Here is a 25,580-nt window from a genome sequence, read left to right as displayed (position 1 = left end):
CCATATCAAAAGTTAATTTTAGGTGCTCTCCATAAACACAATATTAGAAATTATTGAAATTTCTCTTACAAGCATCTTCATCAGTTTAGAATCTTTTCTCATTGACTGTTTCTCTTTCATTGCCCTATATTGGGCTGTTCTATTTAGTCAAATAATGTGTATATATCTTCTTCCAGGGCTTCCCTTGTGGCTCAGCTGGTAAAGAATCCGCCTGCAGTGCAGTAGACCTGGGTTCGATCCCTGGGTTGGGAAGATCCCCTGGAGAAGGGAACAGCTACCTACTGCAGTATTCTTGCCTGGAGAATTCCATGGACTGTATAGTCCATGGGGTCTCAAAAGAGTCGGTCGGACACGACTGAGCGACTTCCACTTATACGTTCTTCCAAAGTAAAATAGTGACCTATTCAAAGATTTCCATATGCATTCTTCATGTATTTTTAAAGGGGAAGGGTAAAACTGAAGATATTTCTCTTTGCCCTGGTGATATCTCTGTGTGTTTTTCAAATGACGTTTGCTATTAGGTAAACTAGTTAGACCATAGCACTGGCTAGCACAGGTATGGATTCCCAAAGGTATCGAGAGAATGACAACAGGAGCATATGGAGAAGTCTGACAGTGCAGTGGAATTGCTTTCAAGTGATTTGACACATTAGTACTTTCAGGCACTCTCCTGCCAGTAATCCTCATTAGACATACGATCAGAATATTGGGGTCACTAACTCAAATCCGTTTTTCTGAGACCTGAACAATAACTGAAAATCAGAGCTAAAGGTAATAAGAATGAAGCTATTCCAGATGTTAGAATTGTTTCTCTAATTGACTGTTACTCTCTCCCCTCTGTTTGGTCCTTTTTCCCTCTCCCTGTTTCTCTCTTTCTCTTTTTTCTTCCCTGCCTTCCTGCTCCTTTCTTTTTAGTGTTCTGAATTCATTAGATGGCATAGTGTAAATCAATAGTAAACGCTAACCGCCTACTCTGTACTCAGTTACGCAACATCGCATAACCGGTACACAGAGACAAAAAGGGAAAAAGCACACACAGCCTTTACATTCAAAAGCTCTTGCATAATTTTACTTTTCCACAGCCAAAAAGAAAAAAAAAGGAAATAACAGATGGGGAAAACTTACAGTTTTTTTTCCCTTTTTTCAGACTGTTGAGAAGGGAGTTAGCTAACATTCATGACCATTTCTAGTTGCCCTGAGCTGCAGCAAAACATCCCATAATTGTCAGTGCCTTCACTGGCTTTAAATCAAGATTTTGTGACCCTCCATGATGTGGTAAATTTTCCAGGTAACATAAGACTAAAATTATTCTGAGGTGTTTAATGCTGACTTGGTTTTTACTTATTTTGTGAAAAATCAACAACATTTAAAGTAAGAAATGAATTTTAAAATAGAAAGGATAAGGAAGACAGCTGTGTGTGTGTATGTGTGTGTTTTCATTTGAAATGTATCCTGATGTAATATTTATGTAAAAAGCTGGTTATATAAACCCTGTCTTTCTCTTGCTTTTTACTTTGGGGGCTGGATAAAGCCCTACAGTTTTTTTTTCTCATGACAAAGTATATTCAAACCCCAAAGTCTTAATGAAAGAGAAAACATCTAGATGCTACAGCAGACACTTAATTCAAACTCCCTACAGAATTCATCCCTTAAATAACAGATCCATTTAAGAACTTGTAGTTTCTGGAATTCTCATTTAGAACTTTCTGTCGCACTCTTCCCTGGAACACCTTTGGATCATTGCACTGCCTTTAAGTCTCCGATGTATAATAAAGTGTTTTTTGTTGTTGTTGTTCTTCACTTCTTTGCTATACCCCCTACTTTTTCACTGGAGTAACTCCCTTCCCAAATGGGGACATGGTGAGATTTGTAGGAGGTTTATCAGTCTTCCTTCCCGGTTACAATATTTTGTTTCAACTTAACTGGCTGATGTCCTCTGGGCACCAGGCATTTGTCTGATGAGGGAGTTTAGAGGTCTTTGGAGGTTTGTTTTGTTCTTCCCTTTCAGCTTCTGCCTATCAAATGGTTTTCAAATAGATACAAAATGCTAGTGAGCACAGCATTAGGCACTCTGAGATTTCTGCTAGAGGAAAGATCAGGTATGTAAGGAGTGGTGTGCTAGTAGTTCTGAGGGTTCTTAATGCAATCAGGAAAGGTGAAACGGGGCCGGAGAGAGGATGGATCTGAGTAGGAATTACTGAAGCTCTTGATCACTGTGTATTTGGGATCAGTATCATTCCTTTAGATCATTCTTTACTTCTGGATGGTAAGACCTTATGGAATTGGTTCATTTGATTTACTAAAGGAAGAAGGTAGATTTTTCTCTACTTTTTATGAAAGATTCAGGCTATTTCCTAGTTTGTTTGACTTTCTCTTATATGTTAGCTATTGAATTTTGGATTCCTTTTGTATGGAAAAGCCTGGTGCATAAAGATAAAAATCAAAGCCAGGAGAGTTTTGTCTGGTTTTTCAGGTTTCATTATCTAAATATGTGGTTCACTGTTGTAACAACTGAATGATCAAGATCACTGGGGTTGTAGTATCTCTATATGTATGATGACATGGGCACATCTTTTGTTGTCTGAATATGAATAAGGATTAAGCTAGCATATGTTTTTAAAGTATTTTGTAAATACATTTCCTTTCAGATTTTTTTCCTTGAAAGAATCTATAATTCAGACAGATTTGTTTGTGAAACATAATGAAAATTGGTCACAATATTCTAGTCTTTAAGCAAGATATTCACATATATATTTACACATATATCTGTTCTGTGTCCTTCATATTTTTAATCTTTTTTATTAATGTATAGCTGATCTACAGTGTTGTGTTAATTTCAGTTATACAGCAAAGTGATTTAGTTATATGTAATTCTTTTTAAGATTAGTTTCCATTATAGATTATTATAAAATATTGAGTGTAGTTCCCTGCTACTGTGCATCAGGTCCTTGTTGGTTATCTATTTTATATATAATAGTGAGTATATATTAATCCCCAAATCCTAATTTATCTCTTTCCCCCTTTCCCCTTTGGTAACCATGTTTATTTTCTATGTCTTTGCGTCTATTTCTGTTTTGAATATAAACTCATCTGTATCCTTTTTTTTAAGATTCTACATATAAGTGATATCGTATGATATTGTCTTTTTCAGTCTGGCTTACTTCACTTAGTATGATAATCTCTAGGTCCATCCGTGTTGCTGCAAAAGGCAATATTTCATTCTTTTTATGACTGAGTAGTATTCACTATATAAATATACCATATCTTTGTCCATTCATCTGTCAATGGACATTTAGGATGTTTCCATGTCTTGGTTTTTGTAAATAGTGCTGCTATGAACATTGGGGTGCATTAATCTTTTTGAATTGTGGTTTTCTCAGTTGTAGGTAAGTGTGGATTCCAATAGGCAGTTTTGTATGTGTGTACTTGATTATCAAATTGAATACTGCACCATGTAAAATGTTTCTTTATAATGTAATTTTAACATGATTAATCTGTAGCCAAACACTTAGTTTTGGTCTACAGTTCTGTATACAGGGAATCATTTAGAATACCCTGATTTTCAAATAGGTTTGCTTGAATTTAAATGAAACCTTATTCCTCTATGGAGGAGCATTTTCTTGATTGTCAAAAATATTTGGAGCTATCTGGTTATCAAAAGAGTAGGGAAAATGTCTTTGAGTAAAACATATTTGGACTTTTTCCTGCCTCAGTTTTTCAGAATAACTTTCAGTTCCCTCTCAGTTGATTTTCGCACTCTCTGAAACATACTTAGGGAAGAATTGACCTTTCAATGCCCCATTAATTCCAGCTGCTTTGGAACAGCACTCTTTTTTGGTTGTAATCATGGCCCTGGGAACTTGTAAGCTACTTCTAGCTTTTCTTCTGCAGTATGGGATCCAGGCCTAGGAAGGGTTGGCAAGCCTAAACTTTCTATTTCCAGGCATACAGGAAGATAGGGCAAAATTTAAATTTCTTCTAATTTTTTAGAAGTCCTTTACAACTCTTAGGGTAAACCTGGCTTCTCTTTGCTATTGGCAATAGTAATAGATATTTTTAAATGTTGCAACAAGAACCTCAGTCACTAACTTATACTCTTTCAACATGAATCACTCTAGTTGTGCCCAGCACACAGTAGCTGCTTTAGGAATATTTTACCTGAATATTTTGGTGAGCTGCAGTGACTGTCCCCTCTTAGTGCTTATGCAAGTAAGCAGTAAGCCATGATAGTAATAAAGGGGTCAGATGAGATCAAATACAGTGCTCTTCAAACTTCAGTCAGGGACGACCACCCCATTTTATAAGAAAGCCCTTATTATCCTGTCTCTATCTTTTTAAAAAAAATAACAAATTGCAGAAAGAAATTTTATATCTTTCCTGGAGGTCCTTTTTAATGGTCAGTGATGCACAGACCATTGGATCGTTTAACAAACATAATTTTGTGCAAGGTACTTTAGGGATCCTTATTGAGTTCAAATGCAATGTTAGGGCCATATGATTATGGGTCTCAAATATACTCCTCTTACACTCTGCCACAGGGTCTTTTGAATCTTGACTTTACTCACTTTGCTTAGGCAATTATTTTTTAGGCTTCTTTTATTTATATAAGTCATAGGATGATGACAAGTTTTATACAGAATTCTTCTTTTATAATGTTTCATTATCTTTAGCTACAGTAACTCCTGATCTTTCTAAATCAATTTTGGCTTAAGTTATCATTCTGGTTATTTTCAGGGCTTCATTCTGATGGTGATATTGTGGGTGGGAGGTGATCTCTGGTAAAACCATCTATGGCGTCTCCATTATAAAAGCAGTGGAAAGACCTCCATGTGGAATTGTTGATAGACTTGCTGCTTGTTAGGAAAGCAATTTTTAAAATGTAGATTATATAATATTTGGGGATTTTGTTTCTCCACAGTAGAAGCTTTTTAAATGTTAATTTGGGGTTTGTTTTGTTGCTCTGTGACTTAGCATAAAAGGTTTTGGTTTTAAAAGGTTTCAGTTCACTCATTCCAGTTGTCTTACAGGACTTGGAATATAATGCTATACATTTATTTATACACATGAAAGAGGATAAGGCCAGTAACTCACAACTCATGAAACCAGGGGTAAATAATCCATAGCTTGTTCCACCACTCTTGCCACAATATTTATATCCAGAACACAAGGAACAAACAACCCCAAACAAGGAGAAACCAGTTTGTTTTTATTTACAAAATGTTTAATCAAAAGTACAGTGAAGTTCAAATGGAGCTGCAAATCCTGGTGGTTCACAATGGTTTGATTTATTTTTTTAAACAGACCATGGATAATTAACCATAAAACATAACTTTCTCAACACAAGTTACAGTGAATTACAGAAATAGGCAGCAAGTCTTTCACAACTGGTTACAACTGGTTAGAGCCTTAAAGTTAAAACACACAGGCAAATACAAAAGCCCTTTCTCAGGGTGCAGTTGTATTTTCATTCCCAAAGGGGAGCATCCTTTATTTTTATATAGTGTCAGTATGCCAGTGTCCTGAATGAGAAGTAAATGTGTTATTTTCTATGATTGCCATGTTGTCATACATTTTACCATATTCTTTTCATTTCAGAATGCTTCACTATCACTAACTGGATATTCCTCGTGACATTGCTGTCTGGTAAGCAACTTTTCATCATCTCTAAACGGCGACCCAAAATATTGAGGTGCACAGAAGTCAAATATATTTCTCCCAACCTCAGAAAGAATTAGACCTAAAGCTGTGGCATGTCCACCACCTCAAATGCTAGATTTGAACAGAAAGTATTTTGACATTGGTGAAGGGTACCTGTTCCATTTCCTATTTATTCATTTGAAATACCATCATTTAGAATGGTAAGAAACATGATCTTAAGAACCTATTGTCACAGAGTTCAGCAGACGGTTTACACTGATTTTGCTGCACGGGGGCGGGGGGAAGTATTCAAAGGACTTGCTTGAAAAACTCTCCAGAGATAATATATGTCTATTTCCAAAGGAGTCCCCTGAGTGGACAGAGAAGGTGATTTGGTGAAGCTGAACATGGATGTTTCCATGTGGAACACTGAGTGTTTTTGCCTTATGCAGACAAAATTCTCCAAACATATTTTATGATGTGTTGAATTACCTGCTATTATTTGATGATATGCTACAAATTTGAAATGCATTTGCTTCATGTGAATCAATGATTGCTCCTGTGTATACCCACAAACACAAGGGACATGAAACCCTCACCACTACCACCAACATTACCAGTTAAGTAAGAGGATCAACATCAAGGCTGCAAGGGAACCTAGGTTTGAAACGAGGTCTATGTGTCTTGTGAGAATTTGTAAAGTTTTAAAATTCAGAGTTTCAGGAATTCTTGAGAGTTCAGTGGCTGGGAGGAGAGTGCAGGTCTGGACTGAGGGAATATTGGTAGATCATCATCAAGACAGGACCTGAAAGAGTTGAGTGTACTAGAGATTAGCCTGCATAGAAATGAATTGACAGTTATACCAGAGAGGAAAGAGTGAAAGGGTGACTTGCCTGGCATCTGAATATATTCTGCCTGGCCCTGGCCAGGCCTATTTAGTTATGAACATCATATTCTCCAAATTTTTAGCACCTATACTCTTGATTTCTGTTTGTATGAATGTGCATAAGATGAGGGAAATAATCTCTTGGGTAATAAAGATAGCTTTCTAGCAGAGACTCTCCATATCTATTGCACATAATCTACAGATGTCACTGTATTTTTGTTTCTAGTTCTATTGTACATCTATCTGTACAATAGATAGGCCTCTGTGCCTGTGTATATTACTCCAGTTTATCCTCAGAATATTTAAAGAGCCTCAAGTCAGTTTCCCATAGCTAGACCACCTGCTATACACCCAGACCCACAAGGATGAATGCCTCATTTTTGTTTCTTCTTTTATTTTTGTTTCTAGTTCTATTGTACATCTATCTGTCTCTCTAAAGGTACCCATCTTGCCAGTGAAGGGCACAAGCCTTTAGGTTGTGACGCCCTACTCTCACTTCAAACTTTGCTTGTTACGCTGCCCGAAAAGAAACTCCTATCAGTGTGAATGTTTAGAACTCAAGGGAGAGGCTCATTGGGTAACTTTAGTCATTCCCTTTGCATTCATTGTGAAGTGATCTCATCACAAAATGGCCTGAATTTCACACGTTTTCTGGCTTGCAAAAAAACCAGTTCCTCTCCTATTTCTATCCAACACACAGAAAGCTCTTTATGTTTCTATGATCAGATAAAATCTGATGGGTGTATTTCACATCTAGGTATGAAGATTTAAACTATCAGGGCAATGCTGGGTGTTTGTAGATTCTCTGTTATAGTAAATGAAAAGCTCCTTCGGAAAGGAGAGCACATCTTATCCACTAATGAATAAATATTTATTTTCATTTTAAAATGATACATGCTTATTAAAAATAATTTGAAAAAACACATTGGAGTAAAATGAAGAAAAATTAAAGTAATTATTTCTATAATTTAAATCCAACCATTAATAACCATTTGATATATTTCTTTACTCTCATTTTCCCCTGAGGATATATTTTTTAAAACATGCTGTAATCATACTTTCCATATAATTTTATATCCTGCTTTCAAAATTTAACCTAAGAATTCTACATGTAATTACATAGTCCTTATAACCACCATTTTAAATAAATATATACTGTTTCTGAAGAATAGCTTACTTCACCTAAATGTCCAAGAGTATTTTCTTATTTTTGTTTTCATTTTTTGTTTCCATAATCTTATATATAAAAAGTAAATGAATCAGTCAATAAATTGTGAGTAAATGAAAGTTCAAATCAGGATAAATGTTTAAATCGTTTATGTGAACAATTTGAAATACTTGAGTGTAGGCAGATCGCTACCATGAATCCCATGTGCTCAGGACCCAGCTTGTGCAGTGACTAAAGCCATGGCCTGTTGTTTTCCTGTGCTCCCTCCATGTTTTTCTGAAGCAAACCCCAGTCATTATAGCATTTAGCCCATCAATATTTCAGGCCCATTAGAACCTTCTACATTTTCATGTTAAAAACATTCAGATCATTATGTAGAGGAGTATTTTTCTTCTGAGTATTACTGTCATATTTTCTGAAATGTAAACATTGATCCTAAATCTCAGACATGTGTTTCAAAACATTTTTATGCACATCTGTAAGCCAAAGGGCAATTTAGTTGACTACAGAGATATTTTACAAGTTTGGCTAGGTTTCTTGGATGAGTTTTTGGGGTTTTTTTTTTTGGGGGGGGGGTGTTTTTTTTTTCTTTGATTCAAACTTAGGATGATGATTTGCATGCCAGATCAATACCACACTAACTACACTCATCATTGCATATCTCCTATGCTGTATATAATTCCATATTTGAGGTGAAACGAAACGTAACCTTCTGACTACTGAGAAGTCCAGCGTGGCTGCACCCAACACATCCTAGATAAATATGGCGAACCTACTTAAACCAAATGTAACACCGGATTTAAACATTTATAGGTATTTTTTGTTTGTTTTAATTGGCCAAAACAAAAGGCTTCTTCCTAAGGGGACACTTAAGAAGTCTGAAAAGGGAGGAATTATACATTAATAGTCTGAATAATTTTTCAAAAAAAAGCACTATGTCTGGGAAAGTGGGCATAGAGGGAGATGGTGCATTGCAGAACAAGGGATACTCATTGCCTCTGTGCCTATGTGTATTACTCTAGTTTATCCTCAGAATATTTAAAGAGCCTCAAGTCAGTTTCCTATAGCTAGACCACCTCCTATACACCCAAATCCACAAGGATGAATGCTTCATGCAACGAGGCTGTCCGCAGAGGACCAGTAGTGAAGGTTTTATCCTGCCTGGCTGTCTATGACCTGCAGGTCAGTGACGGTTCCAACAGGTGTATTCCACTCATCAGAGATTCAGGATGTGAGTAACTGCGTACCATCCTGCATCAGTATAAACTGGATTTATGTGTTACTCAGGTCTATTTAATCTTAGGAGCACATTTTCCATTGGCCTTGAAAGTGAGTAGCTGGAATATTGATGTGTCTTAACCCTTAGAGGAAAAAAAATAAGAATTCTTCCACTGCACTAAATCTAGAAAGATATGAGGGTTTGCAGTATGGACACATACAAAATATTTTTGAACAAAGTTGGTGGAGGAAAGCACATGGAAAAAAAAGGAACAGAAGAAATAACATAAGCAATAAACTGTCTCAAGCAAACAGAAAGCATCTGTAAAAATTGCTAGACTGGATGGTGTCGACAATACGAACTATTTTTTTTTTCCATCTCATGTCTTTTTCCCCTCAGTCTTCTGATCATTTCTGTTTTTCTTTATCCTGGCCTGACATTACCATCATTATAATGTCTTCAAAAGTTCAGGAATGTATCTGACAGCTTGGTGTTGAAGTGGGCATTCCAGGAAAAGATAGGTAGGATCTAGCTACTATACTGTTTTAAAGCTACTGCTATTTCACCATAACCCAAAATACCCATATTTGGAAAGAGTTAACTTTTCATCATTATTTTAAGATTGATATTGCCAACACAACAACTGAAATAAAGGCATAAATTTTCACTTTTTCCTGCATTCTCTCTTACATGTGGTGTTGGGTTATATAGCTCATGTCATATAAACCTAGACTATAAACTGGGTTTTAGGGAGAAGAGGAAGTTTACCCATAGTTCTTTCTAGCTAAAGTATTATTCGTTATGCCCAAGTGAACCTTAAGTGTCTCATCACAATAACAGATACTATTATTATTACTACTATGCTTAATAATAGTGTTTGATTCTTGGTGTGTGTGTGTGTGGCATATTCTTATGCTTGGCCTTGGGGTCTGGTGTTTATTCAGTTCTTACATCTGCTATAAAACAACCTTTCTTGAAATAAAGTAGTATTCCATATTCTCTATATCCTTCCCTGTAGTATAGTTCAAAATCATGGTTGAATGATTCTACTTAAATAGGGCAGGAAATTTTTTGCAAATGCCCCCATCAAGCCAAGACTTTAATTTAGATTTAAATACAGATAGTTACAAAAGGAAAAAAAAAAATGTTTTGTTCATACCACCAGACCCATCTTTGAAGAAGTTGGCATATTTTTTGGATAAATTTTATTAGACACATAACATACAATCATGCACAATTAACACAAGGATGGGAGTTACAGCATGCTTTTACTGAGATAACTTTGGTGATTCTCTCCCTTACCTGGAGGGGTGAGAGAAGGATGAAGACTCCATTCAAGGCAAAGATATTTAAGGAGATGACTTTGCAGCCAGCTCAGTTCTTTTACATTGGAAATGTGAAGTCTTCATTGTTTCATCCTTCACTAGAGATTACTCAAAGTCTATGATATATAGAACTTCCTTTGAGATGGTCCGTTTTTGAGGGGACTACTCCATTAGCAAATCATGCTGGGCTCCATAGAGAACTGATTCTATTATTTTATCCTACTCTATGAAATATTCTTAAGATGCCATTGATGTATACTTTTTTATCAGAAGTCATTTGCTTTTTGAGTTTTTGATGGCCATTCTATGAATCAACCAACCCCGGTGGCTCAGACAGTAAAAGATCTGCCTGCAAAAATTGCCGGTGACCCTGGTTTGATCCCTGGGTTGGGAAGCTCCCCTAGAGAAGGAAATGGCAACCCACTCCATTATTATTGCCTGGAGAATCCCATGGACAGAGGAGCCTGGTGGGTGACAGTCCTTGGAGTCGCAAAGAGTTGGACTTGACTGAATGACTAATGCTTTCACTATGAATCAACCTAATGTATTTGTGATGTGGAGATCTATAACCGCTGAATGCTAAGTTTAAAGACTTATATAATTACTTACTTAAAGACACGTTAGCTTTTAACTCTTTCTCTCTCTTTATGCACAAACAAGTTGATTGGATAATCATATCTGTTTATTGTTGTTGTACACAGTGCACATAAAACAGGAAAGAGGAAAGGCTATTTGTAAGGGGTAATTACAATGGCAAAATTGTACTTTCTTTAATTGTTCTCATTTTCTAATTTCTGATTACATCAAGACCTACACTCTAGGAGGTATATTTCAATTTTGCTAAGAAAATGACAGAGGAGAAAGATAAATCCAATTCTATAAAGTGATGTCAAGCACAAGTTGGCACAACTACAGTTATCAATAGTTCATTCAAACTCTATTCCTCCACTCTGGTAGGACTTTGATTTCTGCCCATCCTTTAATAAGGAACCAGAGCAAGGAAGAAGCAGACTTTTTTGGAAACCCTGGGAGGTCTGATCTTCTATGAGGACATGATCGATCTAGTGGATTCTTAGGAGCCTGAGTTATTTCTGGGATGGCTTGTCCAGCCCTTCGTGGAATCAGAACTCATACAATTTTCTGTAAATTAAGTTAAAAACCCAGAGGTTAAGTGAATCTTTACAATTGTCTCCTGATCACTCTTTCAACAAACTTTTGTTGATGCTTACTACGTGACAGGTACATGTGAACCCATTTCTTTTTTTTTAACCTTCCTAATTCTTTATACTTTTTCACTTACGCAAGGAGAAAATTCCTTTGAGTTTGTAAGAGCCTGTGCATATTTGAGTATAGCCAAAGATTCAGTCTTTTCCAGGAACTCAGGTTGTCACCCGGTGAGCCTGCCTTTGTCTTTTCTCCTAGTTCTGCCTGTGGCGCCTGTCACTAGCAGTCAAATAAGGACAATTTTACCATTCTCTCCTGCTGCTCTAATTTTTTTTTTTTTTTTTTACTGCTGGTACATGAATTTGTTATTCTTTATAATTCCCTTTGAAGTTGGAAATCCAAGGGGAATCTAAAACCGACCAGATGTTTCTGCTGCTGGGGAAGGAAGAGAGTAAGGATTAAGTTTAACAAAAACTTGGTCTCTAGGAAAAAAAAGATCATTTCAGCTGGAAATCATCATGAAGTGCGTTCATTTGCCTCATATCTGTTAATTTACATTTACTAGTTCTTTATAGACAATGTCACCTATCAATTTTCTCTGGGAGCAAAATCATAAATTCTGTGAACAAAGGAGTTCGGGTGGTGGTTTGGTCACGCCTGTTTCCCTTTTGGAGTTTTAGTTCTGTTGCCCTATGCATTCCCTTCACCTGCTTTGTGCTTCACCTGCTTTGTGAGTATTTTCTGTTATTTTTATCATTGTCTTTGTCATTATTGAAGGATCATATCATGTCCCACCAGGCTAGGAGGCCAATTCTGCAAACTTTTCCAAGAGAGTGAGGTCAATGCAGCCTGTGGTGAGGGAGGGAAGGAAAGAAGACTTGCCAAATCGCTTAGCCTTTATGGAGAACTTCATCCTCTTTCAGTTCAGTTCAGTTCAGTCCAGTCACTCAGTCGTGTCCGACACGTTGCAACCCCATGAATCACAGCACTCCAGGCTTCCCTGTCCATCACCAACTCCCGGAGTTCACTGAGACTCATGTCCATCGAGTCGGTGATGCCATCCAGCCATCTCATCCTCTGTCGTCCCCTTCTCCTCCTGCCTCCAATCCCTCCCAGCATCAGAGTCTTTTCCAATGAGTCAACTCTTCGCATGAGGTAGCCAAAGTACTGGAGTTTCAGCTTTAGCATCAGTCCTTCCAAAGAACACCCAGGGCTGATCTCCTTTAGAATGGACTGGTTGGATCTCCTTGCAGTCCAAGGGACTCTCAAGAGTCTTCTCCAACACCACAGTTCAAAAGCATCAATTCCTCGGCACTCAGCTTTCTTTAGAGTCCAACTCTCACATCCATACATGACCACTAGAAAAACCATAGCCTTGACTAGACGGACCTTTGTTGGCAAAGTAATGTCTCTGCTTTTGAATATGCTGTCTAGGTTGGTCATAACTTTCCTTCCAAGGAGTAAGCGTCTTTTAATTTCATGGCTGCAATCACCATCTGCAGTGATTTTGGAGCCCCAAAAAATAAAGTCTGCCACTGTTTCCACTGTTTCCCCATCTATTTCCCATGAAGTGATGGGACCAGATGCCATGATCTTAGTTTTCTGAATATTGAACTTTAAGCCAACTTTTTCACTCTCCTCTTTCACTTTCATCAAGAGGCTTTTTAGTTCCTCTTCACTTTCTGCCATAAGAGTGGTGTCATCTGCATATCTGAGGTTATTGCTATTTCTCCCGGCAATCTTGATTCCAGCTTGTGCTTCTTCCAGCCCAGCGTTTCTCATGATGTACTCTGCATAGAAGTTAAATAAGCAGGGTGACGATATACAGCCTTGACGTACTCCTTTCCCTATTTGGAACCAGTCTGTTGTTCCATGTCCAGTTCTAACTGTTGCTTCCTGACTTGCATACAGGTTTCTCAAGAGGCAGATCAGGTGGTCTGGTATTCCCATCTCTTTCAGAATTGTCCACTGGTAGAGATCTGTAAATCAAAACAAGAGCATGAGTGATGAAGACCTTCAGGATGAAGAAGGAAAATCTTGTGGTCTTTCAAGGATTCAGATAATATTACAGACAGTTTGAATAAACAGGTTAGGAAATGGAAAATGATAGGTATATGGAAACACAGAAGAGAAAAAGAAAAGATGTCATCTGTGAGGCGATATGCAAGGGAACTCTCAAACTAGGTGTCCAAGACTTCAAGCCTTGGTGTAAAGTGAAAATTAAAAACAAAATTGGAGACAAATCTTAGAAATCAATCAGGATGTTTTGGTGGTATGCTTAGTGCTTCACAAAAGCTTTGGGTTGCAGAGTGGAGTTTTCTTCGCCTGCTTCCTTCCTGCACAGCATCTGTCACACGATCCGCTTACATTGCTCTCTGGATTTCTCAGGTTTCCAGGAGGATAGAGAAACCTGTGGATAACTGCTTTGCACCCTTACCTTGCTCAGTGGATTAAATGTTTGGAAACATTCCCCATACCTCACAAGAGATGCATACTCATAACTCAGCTTCTATTGCCCTTGCCTATCTTGTATTTAAATAGAAAGTCTGAGTCCTCCGTAATTATATTAAGCTTCTTAAGCAGCACATATCAACTGCATACACCATTTTAAGTATTTTTCCAGCCTTTTGAAAGGGAGAGTAGGGAAAGAGACAGAGAGAAATCACTTAGCAGCTGATTCACTTATTTTAAGCAGCTTTCCCCATTTTAAAATATAAAAAATTCAGGTCCTGGAACATTGGGTGATTTGAATGTTCTGCAAGGATTTGAAAAAAAAAGATTTTTAAAAAATCATATGTTCCACATTCAGGGACACAGATTTTCAATTTAGTCCTTTAAAAAACAGGTTAAAATAAAAGAGTCAATCCAAATGGTTTCTCTTCTTTCTCATTTATCACTATTATTATTATTATTATTTGTCAAAGCAGATGGTATGAAAAGCGTTTATATTGGTCTCACTGATGACAGAGCTTAACCTAATAATCCATGGCTCAGAACTTGTGATTCAATAAAGAAAACACTGTTTGAGGTATTTTCCATTCAAATCAGCATCAAAAGTTTTTAATTAACACCATCAGAAATTACTGGACTAAATGCAGGACAGGGTCCCTATGTATCCCATTACTGAGAACAAGACAGCCAGGAGGACCCATTGAGCACATTTGTATTTTTCACTGTCTTTATTTACTCATGGAGCAGAGTATGGACTCCATGGTGAGGGGCAGAGCAGCAGAGTGAAACCTGCAGGGCCGTTCCTCCCCAGCACTCCCACCCTACTCCTCTGATTATTGTCCAGAGTTCTTTGTGAGAGTAATTGGTTAGAATGTTTGAAATTAGCAAGTCCTTGTCAGCCCAGGAAAGCTTTGAAATCCGGAGGCTTCATACAGCCATCAAGCCTGAAGAAGCCTAATGCTTTCTTTCAGTTGAGAGTCTCAGGGCTCTGAGCACTAGTCCTTGGGCTTGGCCCAAGTCTCCAGCCACCTCCCTCCAGAGTGCTCTGTCTTGGAGGACAGCTTTGTTTGAGGCCCTTTCTTTTCCATCACTGAATCCTCTTTCAGAATGTACAGACTGTGGGCAGGAGAAAAATGAGAGCAAATGGAATAGAGTGAAAAAGAGGATCAAAGAAAAGAGAGGAAAGAAAGGGGACGAGAAAGCATAAAAAGAAAAGGAAGCAGGATATAAGATGGAAAGAGTTTTGTAAATATTGACATTTGGTTTCTGTGCAACTGGATTTGATGTCCCAGATTGGAACTTACTGACAGAGCCCACGTGGTCCCTGGAGCTCTTCCCCACCCCCCAGAACTTTTAAAAAGACTTGTCCACTCATGGTCAAAGAGAAGTTACATATGTTCATATAAAGGGCCATAATGTACCCACATCACCACCACCACAGTTTCTACGGATTAAGAATAGTTATTTCCTTATATGTTATGATAGAAGAGAGAAGAGTATATATATGTTCTCTTGTAACCATAAAAATATATATTGTTTAACCTTGGGCCTCCGATGAAAATTCTCCAGAAAACTCCTATACTGCTTGGTAAATTGTAAAATAAACTCACCTGCAGCCTTACAGCAACACAAGAACTGCTTGGGCAGAGTTAATGAGAGTAGATATTGTCAGCAATGATGAAATTTTTATAGAAACTTAAAGGTCTTAATAACTTTCTATAAATCTTTTCATTTATGTTGAAGCCTTCAAGCTTAATACATTTAGATGCAATCCTTAACCTTTTCTTATTTCTCCTCTACTTTAATACAAAACAACAATAAAAAAATACAAACCAGCTACAACAGCACAAATATTATTGCCATGAATTCAGAATGTCAGGAAATTTTCAGTAGGCCCAGTCATGACAAAATGATGCAAAACTACATCACTGTTTTTGGAAAAACTCCCTAAAGCAATTCAAAGATTTCTGTCCTGAAACACAAGGAGAGCCATACACATCAATTCCAAGAAGATAATTGGTGAATGAGTGTCAGGATTTTCATAAGAACTGCTAAGAGTCCAATCTTGACTTCATAGCCAGAGAATCAGATAGGCCCATGAGCAAATCATTTTTCTGTTTCTTAGCTGGACAGTGTCAGGATTTGTTACCCCAAAGTTTGACTGCTTGTAGGAACCAGAGACACTTTATGTGGAATATAATTTAGTAAGATGTCCATCTAAGCTTTCCTCAACCATTCTTTACGTCAGATTGTGCTGGATCAGATTTCACAGTGTCTATGCCCCATCCCCCAGAGAAGGCAATGGCACCCCACTCCAGTACTCTTGCCTGGAATATCCCATGGATGGAAGAGCCTGGTAGGCTGTAGTCCATGGGGTCGCTAAGAGTTGGACACGACTGAGTGACTTCCTTTTCACTTTTCACTTTCATGCATCAGAGAAGGAAATGGCAACCCACTCCAGTGTTCTTGCCTGGAGAATCCCAGGGGCGGGGGAGCCTGGTGGGCTTCCGTCTATGGGGTCGCACAGAGTTGGACACAACTGAAGCGACTTAGCAACAGCAGCAGCAGCATGCCCCATCCCCAGATGTCTTTACAGGTTACTCTAGTCAATGTATTGGGCATTCTGTTGTTATCCCTCAGCTCACCTCTAATTTTAACCACACTGAAACAGTTCTGTATTAGCCCAGACTCCAGCCTCTGTAGTGCTCTTCTACATTCTGGCCCAGGGTCTTTTCTAGTGCTGGGAGAGCTCAACAAATCTATATTGGATTTGGGGGAACTAGCATGGCAACTAATTTCCCTGTGGGGGTAACTCTTAACTAAAGGAGGAACAGGGCTGGAAAAGAAATATTCCAGCCTCTACCAGATGTATACCTTTGGAGGCACTGTCTATACATCTGATCCTGATGACATTGCACTGCTGGTGGCCTCTTTGACATAGCTTTACTATTGCTAATTCTTCTCCCTGATTCACTCTCATCACTGCTTCACTCCTGCCTTCTGAGGTCCCCTTGTCCCAGACCCTTCTTTGGAAGGAGCCCAAAATGAGACAGGTCGTCAGACGACTTTTTGTTTTAATTAGTCAGTTCACAGCATCTTCTTGTCTACTGTTTATACTACCCTCATTGAGTTATTGCTCATTTATAGCCTGGTTCCCAAAGCTAGATAGAAACCCCTTTACTTATATCAATAGATTGTAACCTTTGGAGGGAGAGATATTGTTTATTCGTTTGTGGTCTCCCGTGTCTAGCACTGCCCTGACACATGTAAGTAAGTACTCAGTGTTAGTTGGATGTGATGCATAATCTAAACAATGATTTTTATTTTCATATTAAGAAATACTCTATTTCAATAAAGTGAGATGTGTCCCTTGCAGCATAGTTTTCTACATGTTCTCACCTTTTCTCCAGTGATTATTGATCAGCTTCCTAGGAAACCCCTTTCCACACTAATGTCTTCCAGAAAAATATCAGCTAGATCACGAAAGATCCAAAATGAGGTTCTGAGACAGTGATTATAATGGCTGATACTGTTTGTGTTCTGAATAGTTTATGGTTTTGTAAGGTGTGTAGTTTGCCAAACTTCGTGGGATACTTATTGATCCCCTCTGGGAGGCCAAGGGGCAGTCATATCTGTCCCAGCAGAGCCTCCCTCAAGGCTCCAAATCCCTCCCAGTTTATCCCAGTAAGCACACAAAACAAATATAACCCTTTTCTATTTGTGCCATGACATGAAAAAGTTTGGGAAGTGCTAGTGTTATGGACTGAATGTTTGTACCCCCCCCAATTCATATGTAGAAGCCAGAACTTCCAATGTGGTGGTAATAGCCCCCTGCTTGCAACTTTATTCAGACCATCACGTTAAATACCCCTACAGCCTAATAAGGCAGTATAGCATAGTAGTTAAATTCTATGAGCTATAGAAAAAGAAGTTTTACTATACAGCCACTTACCAGCTTGGTGACTTCGTGGGAAAGTTTATTATCTTCTCTATGGCTCAGTTTCCATCCTGAAAAGTGATAACAGTACTGCTAAAAATATTGTTGTGCTGTTCAGTCGTAAGTTGTGTCCGACTTTGCCACCCCATGGACTGCAGTACACCAGGCTTCCCTGTTCTTCACCATCTCCAGGAGTTTGCTCAAACTCATGTCCATTGAATCAATGATGTCATCCAACCATCTCATCCTCTGTCGCCCTCTTCTTCCCTTGCCCTCAATCTTTCCCAGCCTCAGGGTCTTTTGCAATGAGTTGGCCCTTCGCATCATGTGGCCAAAGTATTGGAGCTTCAGCATCTGTCCTTCCAGTGAAAATCCAGAGTTGATTTCCTTTAGGATTGACTGATTTGATCTCCTTGCAGTCCAAGAGTCTTCTCTAGCACCACAGTTTGAAAACATCAATTCTTTGGTGCTCAGCCTTCTTTATGGTCCAACTCTCACATCTGTACATGACTAATGGAAAAACCATAGCTTTGACTATACAGGCCTTTGTCAGCAAAGTAATGTCTCTGCTTATTAATATGCTGTCTAGGTTTGGCATAGCTTTTCTTCCAAGGAGCAAACATCTTTTAATTTCGTGGCTGTGGTAAAAAAATCCACAATCCACAAATCCACAGTGATTTTGGAACCCAAAAAAATAAAACCTGTCACTGTTTCCACTTTTTCCCCATTTATTTGCCATGAAGTCATGGGACCAGATGTCATAATCTTAGCTTAGTAATAATAATATTAGTAATAGTATTAATCACCTCCAAAAAACGCTGTAAGGATTAAATGAGTTAATACATCCAGAATGTATCTCTTGCATCTCCTGCAAGAGAGACTCAATAAATATTCCCTATTAATCTATCTTTTGATCTTTACATTAAGATCCCACTGTTCCATGAATGCTTCTATTAAAATATATACCTACATTGATTTCAACTTCTTTGATTTACAAGTCGATCCTAATAAATAACATAAATGGGAAAGTCTAAGGTTTCTATGCTTTTTAATTCTGGCTCTTCAGCCTCCTAATATTATGGCCTCTGGGAATTTGATTAAAATTCTCATACTCAGTTATATTTTTACTTAAAGTGTGTAAACATTAGCCATTTTAGTGTTTTTAAAGAGGATTTAATGAGATAATATGTTTGAATTCTACAGTCTTGCCTGGACAATAAATAGTTTTGTAAATACTAGCCTTTCTCTCTTGTGGTGCTATGAAATTGTTTTGTTTGTTTTAATATCTGTATATGTCTATTAGTATCTCTGGGCAGGTAATTCATATACTTCTGCCAGTACCACAGTACACATTAGTTAAAGCCAGTCAATAAATATCTACAGGCTGTATGGAGGCAGTGATGTTAAACAGTGAACTGGTGCAATTCTCCGTTTATCACAAGTTTTCCTGCCTCTAAGATGATATGTACTCTTCAGATGGCCCATTGTTGGATTCAATAATAGTAATTATAATGAATTTTTTTCTTAGCCTGTTGATTTGTAGAAGAGTTTTATTCAAATGAACAGAAAGTTTTTTTTTTTCTTTTTAGCAAAGCAGCCTTTAAGTTAAGTGAAGTCACTCAGTCGTGTCGGGCTCTTTATGACCCCACAGACTGTTGCCTGCCAGGTTCCTCCATCCATGGGATTTTCCAGGCCAGAGTACTGGAGTGGGTTGCCATTTCCTTCTCCAGGAAACTGGGTCTTCCTGATCCAGGGACTGAACCCAGATGCCCTGCATTGTAGGCAGATGCTTTATGGTCTGAGCCACCAGGGAAGATTAAGCAGCCTTTATTTTCTACTAAATATGAGCACATAGAATTGTTGATTGAATGAAAAGTGAGAATAAATGATTGAATGAATGACCATCTCATTCACCAGTCAGTTACTGAGCATTGGTTATGGCACTGCATTGTTTGGACACCATTACTTGGCCAACAGTATGATACACTTTGCTTCTTTTCTGGTGTTTTATTTATTTATTTTTTTTTGTAACCTTAGATGAAAGATTCAAGACCACTACTCTCAGGCTGTTTACCAAATAGATTCTGTCAATAGAAGGAGGGAGACTCAGAAACAAATAGCTTCAATATAAAGCAGAATGAAAAGGTGCTATTGTAGAAGGAGAAAAAAAAGTAATGAAGGAAGCCAAGGAAAAAAATAAAGTGGTTGATCTAAGATGAGTGAGAGGTAAAACTACAGAAAGAAAATGATCTTTAAGTAGATTTGGAAAATGAATGAGGTTTTCACCTGATAGAAAAAAGAACAAGGCAGTATAATTTGATGGAAAATCAGGAAAACTAGGGTCCGGAGCCGTGACAGAATCTGATGTGTTCAGAAACAGTGAGGAGACTGGTGTAGCAAGACTTTTAGGGCTTTAAGTAATTTAGTGGGAGACAAGGCTATTCAGTTTTCAGGAGTTGATCATAGATGTCTCAGAATGGAGTTCAACTAGTTAATTAATGGGAATCATTAAAGATGACCATGAAAAATATAAAGAATCCAATCTATGTTTTTTGGAAATCATATAGTATTTAATTCATACCGGGCTTTATAGGTGCTGCAATCTGGATTAGTTAGAGAATTTACACAGTTCCACACAAAATATCATATCTTTGTGTGGTGGACATTTTAGCTAGTGAAAGTGATCCTATATCAAATATGAACTCAACACTAAAGTTATCTTTCTAAAACAAAAGGTCGATTCTGTCATTCTTCATCTTGAAAATGTTTCCTTTTACATACAAAATAAAGTATAAAATTTGTTATATGTCATTACAAAGTCGTTTATCAACCATCAACCATTTGATTTCTCGTCTCTGAGATCATGAGTGTTGGTGGAAAGTGGTTTTTATAAAGTCCTAGTACATGCCCTTGATATGTAATAGGACCTCAGCCCATGAGAGCTATGATTATAATCACTTTATTATCTCATCTCTGTTCTCTCACCAGCACTATCTATATACCCCATACTGTTTTTCAGATCAATTAGATTACTCTTTGTAGGTTTGTTGTCCATTAAATGCCTAGTACATAGTACATACACAATAAATGTAGCTTTAGTTAATGAATGAATTTAACACCCTGAGGTCATTCTCATCTGTATGCACTCTAGATAAATAGAGAATGTTCTTCTTCGTTATTACATTTTAAATAATTCTGCCTAGTTGAATCATTTAATGACAGAGGTTTAGGAGACTTTTTTTTATTATAAACTCAATATAACTTAAAGTCATACATAAGAAATAATGATTCTACAAAGTATACCTGAAGCCTATTGACTTTTGAATTATCCACTTAAACCCTTAAATAGATTTATTTTTAATTCACAGATAAATGAAATACTTTCTGTGTAGAGGTGAAGGAAATATTCACAAAGTTTGTTAATATCAATGATCATGGTCTCCCATTGCCCTTAAACATTTTCTCTTCCTAAGACAGTAGTCTTGGTTTTGTATGAGTTCTATGGGTCCATTTTCAACTCTTTCTTTTTTTTAAAGAATTGAAACATAGTTTTCAGAGTGATGCTGATATTAGTTGATGATGCCAGGGCACCAATGAAGAGTGTATTTTAAAAATTGAATATGCTCTTGTTTTCCTCTTTGTTGATTTTAAAGGAAATCCAAACGTGAAGAAAAAAAATCAAATTTTGCCAATTTGAAAAGAACAAAAACAGCTAAAACCTTCTTTTAAAATTTTGAAGCTTTTATGAGAATATTACAGACAAAAGATTGTACATGAAAGAATTTTTTTAAATCAGGTTGCTTTGCCTTTATTTAGTCACTTCAAAAGTCTTTGTCAGATATGAAAAAGAAATATCCTCAAAATGAAGAGTAAATATAATTAAAATGGTTCCTTGCCTTGACATATAAGCTTCTTATTGGTGAAAATCTATATAAATGTAATACTATGAAACTTGGGTTTAAAAGAAAAAATAAGAAAGAGTGGGCAGGGAGGGAAAGGGAGAGAGGAAGAAGTTTGATTTTTATAAGAATTGACATAGAAAATGATAGTAAGTGAAATTATATTAAATTCTTAATTACTTTTGATGAGAAAATTTTAGATGCATAGTATTTTTTTTTTATTGCCAGTATGTGGTATGTACCTAGCATACAGTAATCTCTTTTCAATAGTTAACTAATGAATGAATGATATTAGCTAGCCCACATTAGTTTGCTTTAAGCACGGTTTTCTGGTAACAGAAATCATTAAGATAATAGTCAATTCATCATCAGGAACAAATATTTATTGAACACCTACCTTACATTCATTCTTTACCAGGTTGTATAGGGTTGTGGTTAAAGAGTCACATTCTGAAATGCTTAGCTGAGTGACCTGAGGGCCTCAGTTTCCGCTTGTGTAAAATGGAGATTTTAGAAGTCCGTAGTTCAGAGGTTTGGGGAGAATTAAATGAGATATTGGTATAATGCACTTGGCAGAGTTCCAGGCAGATAGTAAGTGCTCACTTAATTTTAGATATTGGTCTAAATACTTTATTATTTATAATAGTATAAATACATATTACCTGACAGAATTGTTAATGAAATTTAAGGAGTTGTGTGTATGTGTGTACTTGGTCACTCAGTTGCGTCCAACTCTTTGCAATGCTACAGACTGTAGCCCACCAGTCTCTTCTGTCCATGGGATAATCCAGGCAAGAATACTGGAGTGGGTTGCCATTTCCTCCTCCAGGGGATCTTCCTGACCCAGGGATCAAACCTGTGACTCCTGTATTAGCAGGCAGATTCTTTACCACTGCACCACCTATATTATTACAGTGATGCCCAAGACAACTAAGATTTCAGCAACATATATTAAACAATTGGAAAGCCCAACACAAAACAATGAGAATTCATAATGATAATTTCTGTGAAAAAAAACGCAATCTAATTGGGGAAAGGGATTATATATATATTAAGAGATTAAGCTCAGTAATAATGAAGTTAACATTTATTATTCATTGACCTTCTATTGAGCTTTAAATGTGTGTTATCCCATTTAACCTGCACAACAACTAATGAATTGGTATTATTATTACCATTTTACATAGGAGGAAGCTGAGGCAGATATTGGTAGAGTTAAACACTGCTGATATATAGGATAAATCTCTTATATATGCCTCCAGATACTGAGCTTTTAACCATGAGTGTTATTTACAACAGGCTATGTGTCAACACATACATAAGTGTTCAGCAGGGGAAGTAAACACTGATCACTGGCCACTTGGGGAAGAGCTTCAGGAGAAGAAGGAACACTCGGCCCTGTGGAGTCAAATGCTCATTATGTGGCAGACTCTGGCTCCCTCCATTTGAATCCTGACTCCTCTACTTACTGTCTGTGCAATCTTGCATAAATTTTAGTCTCTCTGTGCATATATTTTCTCATCCAAAAGATGGGAGTAATAATACTATTACCGGATAGAGTTGTTGTGAAGATTTAATGAGTCAGTTCCTATGAGGATAGTGGTGCCTAGGGCATCTAAGGTGTTAGTTGCTCAGTCATGTCTGACTCTTTGTGACCCTATGGATTATGCACTACCAGGCTCTTCTGTCCATGAGTTTTACCACGCAAGAATATTGGAGTAGGTAGCCATTTCCTTCTCCAGGGGATCTTCCTGACCCAGGGTCTCCTGCACTGCAGGCAGATTCTTTACCATCTGAGCCATCTAAGAGTTCAATAAATGTTGATGTTAATATCATTATCGTTACTGTTGCTGCTGCTGTTATTAGTGACAGCAGTACATTGAAATGTTTTCCTTCATAACTGGCTAGCATTTAAAACGAAAGAGAGGCTAACATTTCAAAGATGTAGATCACGAAAAGACTGAAAGTATGTTCTTTCTACTTTTGCCCAAGAACTATCCTTCAGTCTAACAGGATAGGAAAAGAAAACATATTGTGCAGAGGATTCCATTATACACGTAAGTGAAAGAAATTCAGTAAGAGAGTATGTTTGCTAGCCTCATGTGCTTTGTTCTTTGATTTGTGCCTATCCATTGAATATTTAGTTAGCCTTCTTAAGAAAACAGTAATATCAAGTAAAAAAATAGTGTAATTTTTATTTCTTCTGGACAAAGATCATTTTTAAAAAATATGAACACAGAGGCTTTAAAACAGAGTCTTGAGACCGTTAGGCCAAAGCTCACACTGTCATGTTTAGTCCATCTCATTAAAAGAATAGTAGTGTGCTTAGTGGCTAAGTGCGCAGAAAAAAAAAGAAAGTACAGTAAACTTATTCGTGAGAAGAATATGATAATATTCATTGACAGGGGAACTACAAGGAGCAATTATCCCAAGCTGTGTCTTTCAGACAATGCTGTCAGCTTCTCCACTTTGATGAGCACGGCTGAGCTTGTGATGCAAGGGCAAGAAATGCCAGTGTGACTAGAAGATCAGGGCACTGGCCACCATATCAGCTATACCGGAGGAAAAGACATCTGTCAAGAAAAGATGGATTTTTTAAATGTTTGTAGTAGAAATGATTATTGGCAGCACTTAACTGGATTTGCTCTCTGCTGGTGACCCCAATTGATTCATTTTTCTGTATACCCGTTTTCTTCTCCCCTTTTAGAGGTCCTTTAAAGTGAGAAATCTATACTAGAACACCGTATTTTTGATGTATGTGTGGATGTGTGCACATGTGTGTTTATGTATTTATGTGTTTAAACACATCACATTATGTGTTTAAACACATCATCACACAATATTTTGTAATCTTAGGGATTAGGTATCACATGATTTCTTGTAAATCAGAAGGTATATCTAGCATTAACTACTTCCTCCATCCATGGGATTTTCCAGGCAAGAGTACTGGAGTGGGTTGCCATTTCCTTCTCCAGAGAATCTTCCCAACCCAGGGATTGAACCCAGGTCTCCCACATTATAGGCAGATACTTTACTGTCTGAGCCACCAGGGAAGTATTAACTATTTCAGGCTAAGAAAATTCATCATAAACTCTGGGTTTGGCTTTTTTTTTTTTCTGCCTTTCTCCTTATAGAGAGAGTAAAGCTTAATTTTAGTATTTATAAGAAATTATACTGATTAACTTTATTTTCTGGTATTCATTCACCTTAGTCTACACCTGTTTTTACACACTCAGTATTGAATAATTTAAAAGCGTAAACCTTGAGTCTGGAATTAATAATGAAAAATAGAACAGGGTACCACATGCTCAATTCCTCTCCTAGCTTTCTTTATTCCCTTTCTCCTTTCAATACTCAACTGCAAACTTTGTCACGTGAAGTACAGTACCGCCTTACATACACATCGAAACTGCTGTGTGTGTGAGCTATAAAACAACTAGAATTAAAACTTGTCCAAGGCCCCAAAGCCTATTCTTCACAAAAGAACCTTTCTTGCCCGATTTAGAAAGTGTTTTGAACGATGCATAACTAAGTAGAGTAACTAAACAATTGCTTTTGAGCATCTGAAGCTTGCCCATTAAGATTTCTATAGCCCTTTCTTTTGCTTTTTGTGGTTTAAGAAGTGATTCATGTTCAGTATATGAAAGTTCTGGGTTTAGCCCCTTGAGCTTTTAGTGGAAAGATCTGCATGGAATGAATCAAATAAATAAAACGAATAATGTAGGAACTGAGGACAGTTGAACTCATGTAAGTTTATGTACTGAAATATTTTCTTGCTGGGAAGAAAAGTTATCTCCAATATATTTTAGTTTCCTAGGAAGGAAACTAAATCCCTAGTGTTCCTAGGAAGATACATGGGAATCAAATTGTTTGTAAATAACTGATTCAAATATT

General features: G+C 37.3%; 1 protein-coding gene across 41 annotated transcripts in view; it reads left to right on the top strand.

Moving 5' to 3' along the window:
• ZBTB20 (zinc finger and BTB domain containing 20) overlaps positions 1-25,580 on the top strand; it is an 863,676-nt gene that overhangs the window by 455,509 nt on the left and 382,587 nt on the right. For all 41 annotated transcript variants that reach the window (XM_070793746.1, XM_070792544.1, XM_070793369.1 and 38 more), the window contains one exon: positions 5,596-5,643. The gene's annotated coding sequence lies outside the window, so the exon portion shown is untranslated. The remainder of the gene's footprint in view (positions 1-5,595; positions 5,644-25,580) is intronic.

The sequence above is a fragment of the Bos indicus genome, chromosome 1 (genome assembly GCF_029378745.1).
Source record: "Bos indicus isolate NIAB-ARS_2022 breed Sahiwal x Tharparkar chromosome 1, NIAB-ARS_B.indTharparkar_mat_pri_1.0, whole genome shotgun sequence".
Lineage (NCBI taxonomy): Eukaryota > Metazoa > Chordata > Mammalia > Artiodactyla > Bovidae > Bos > Bos indicus.
This window is presented reverse-complemented; position numbering and strand designations above follow the sequence as displayed.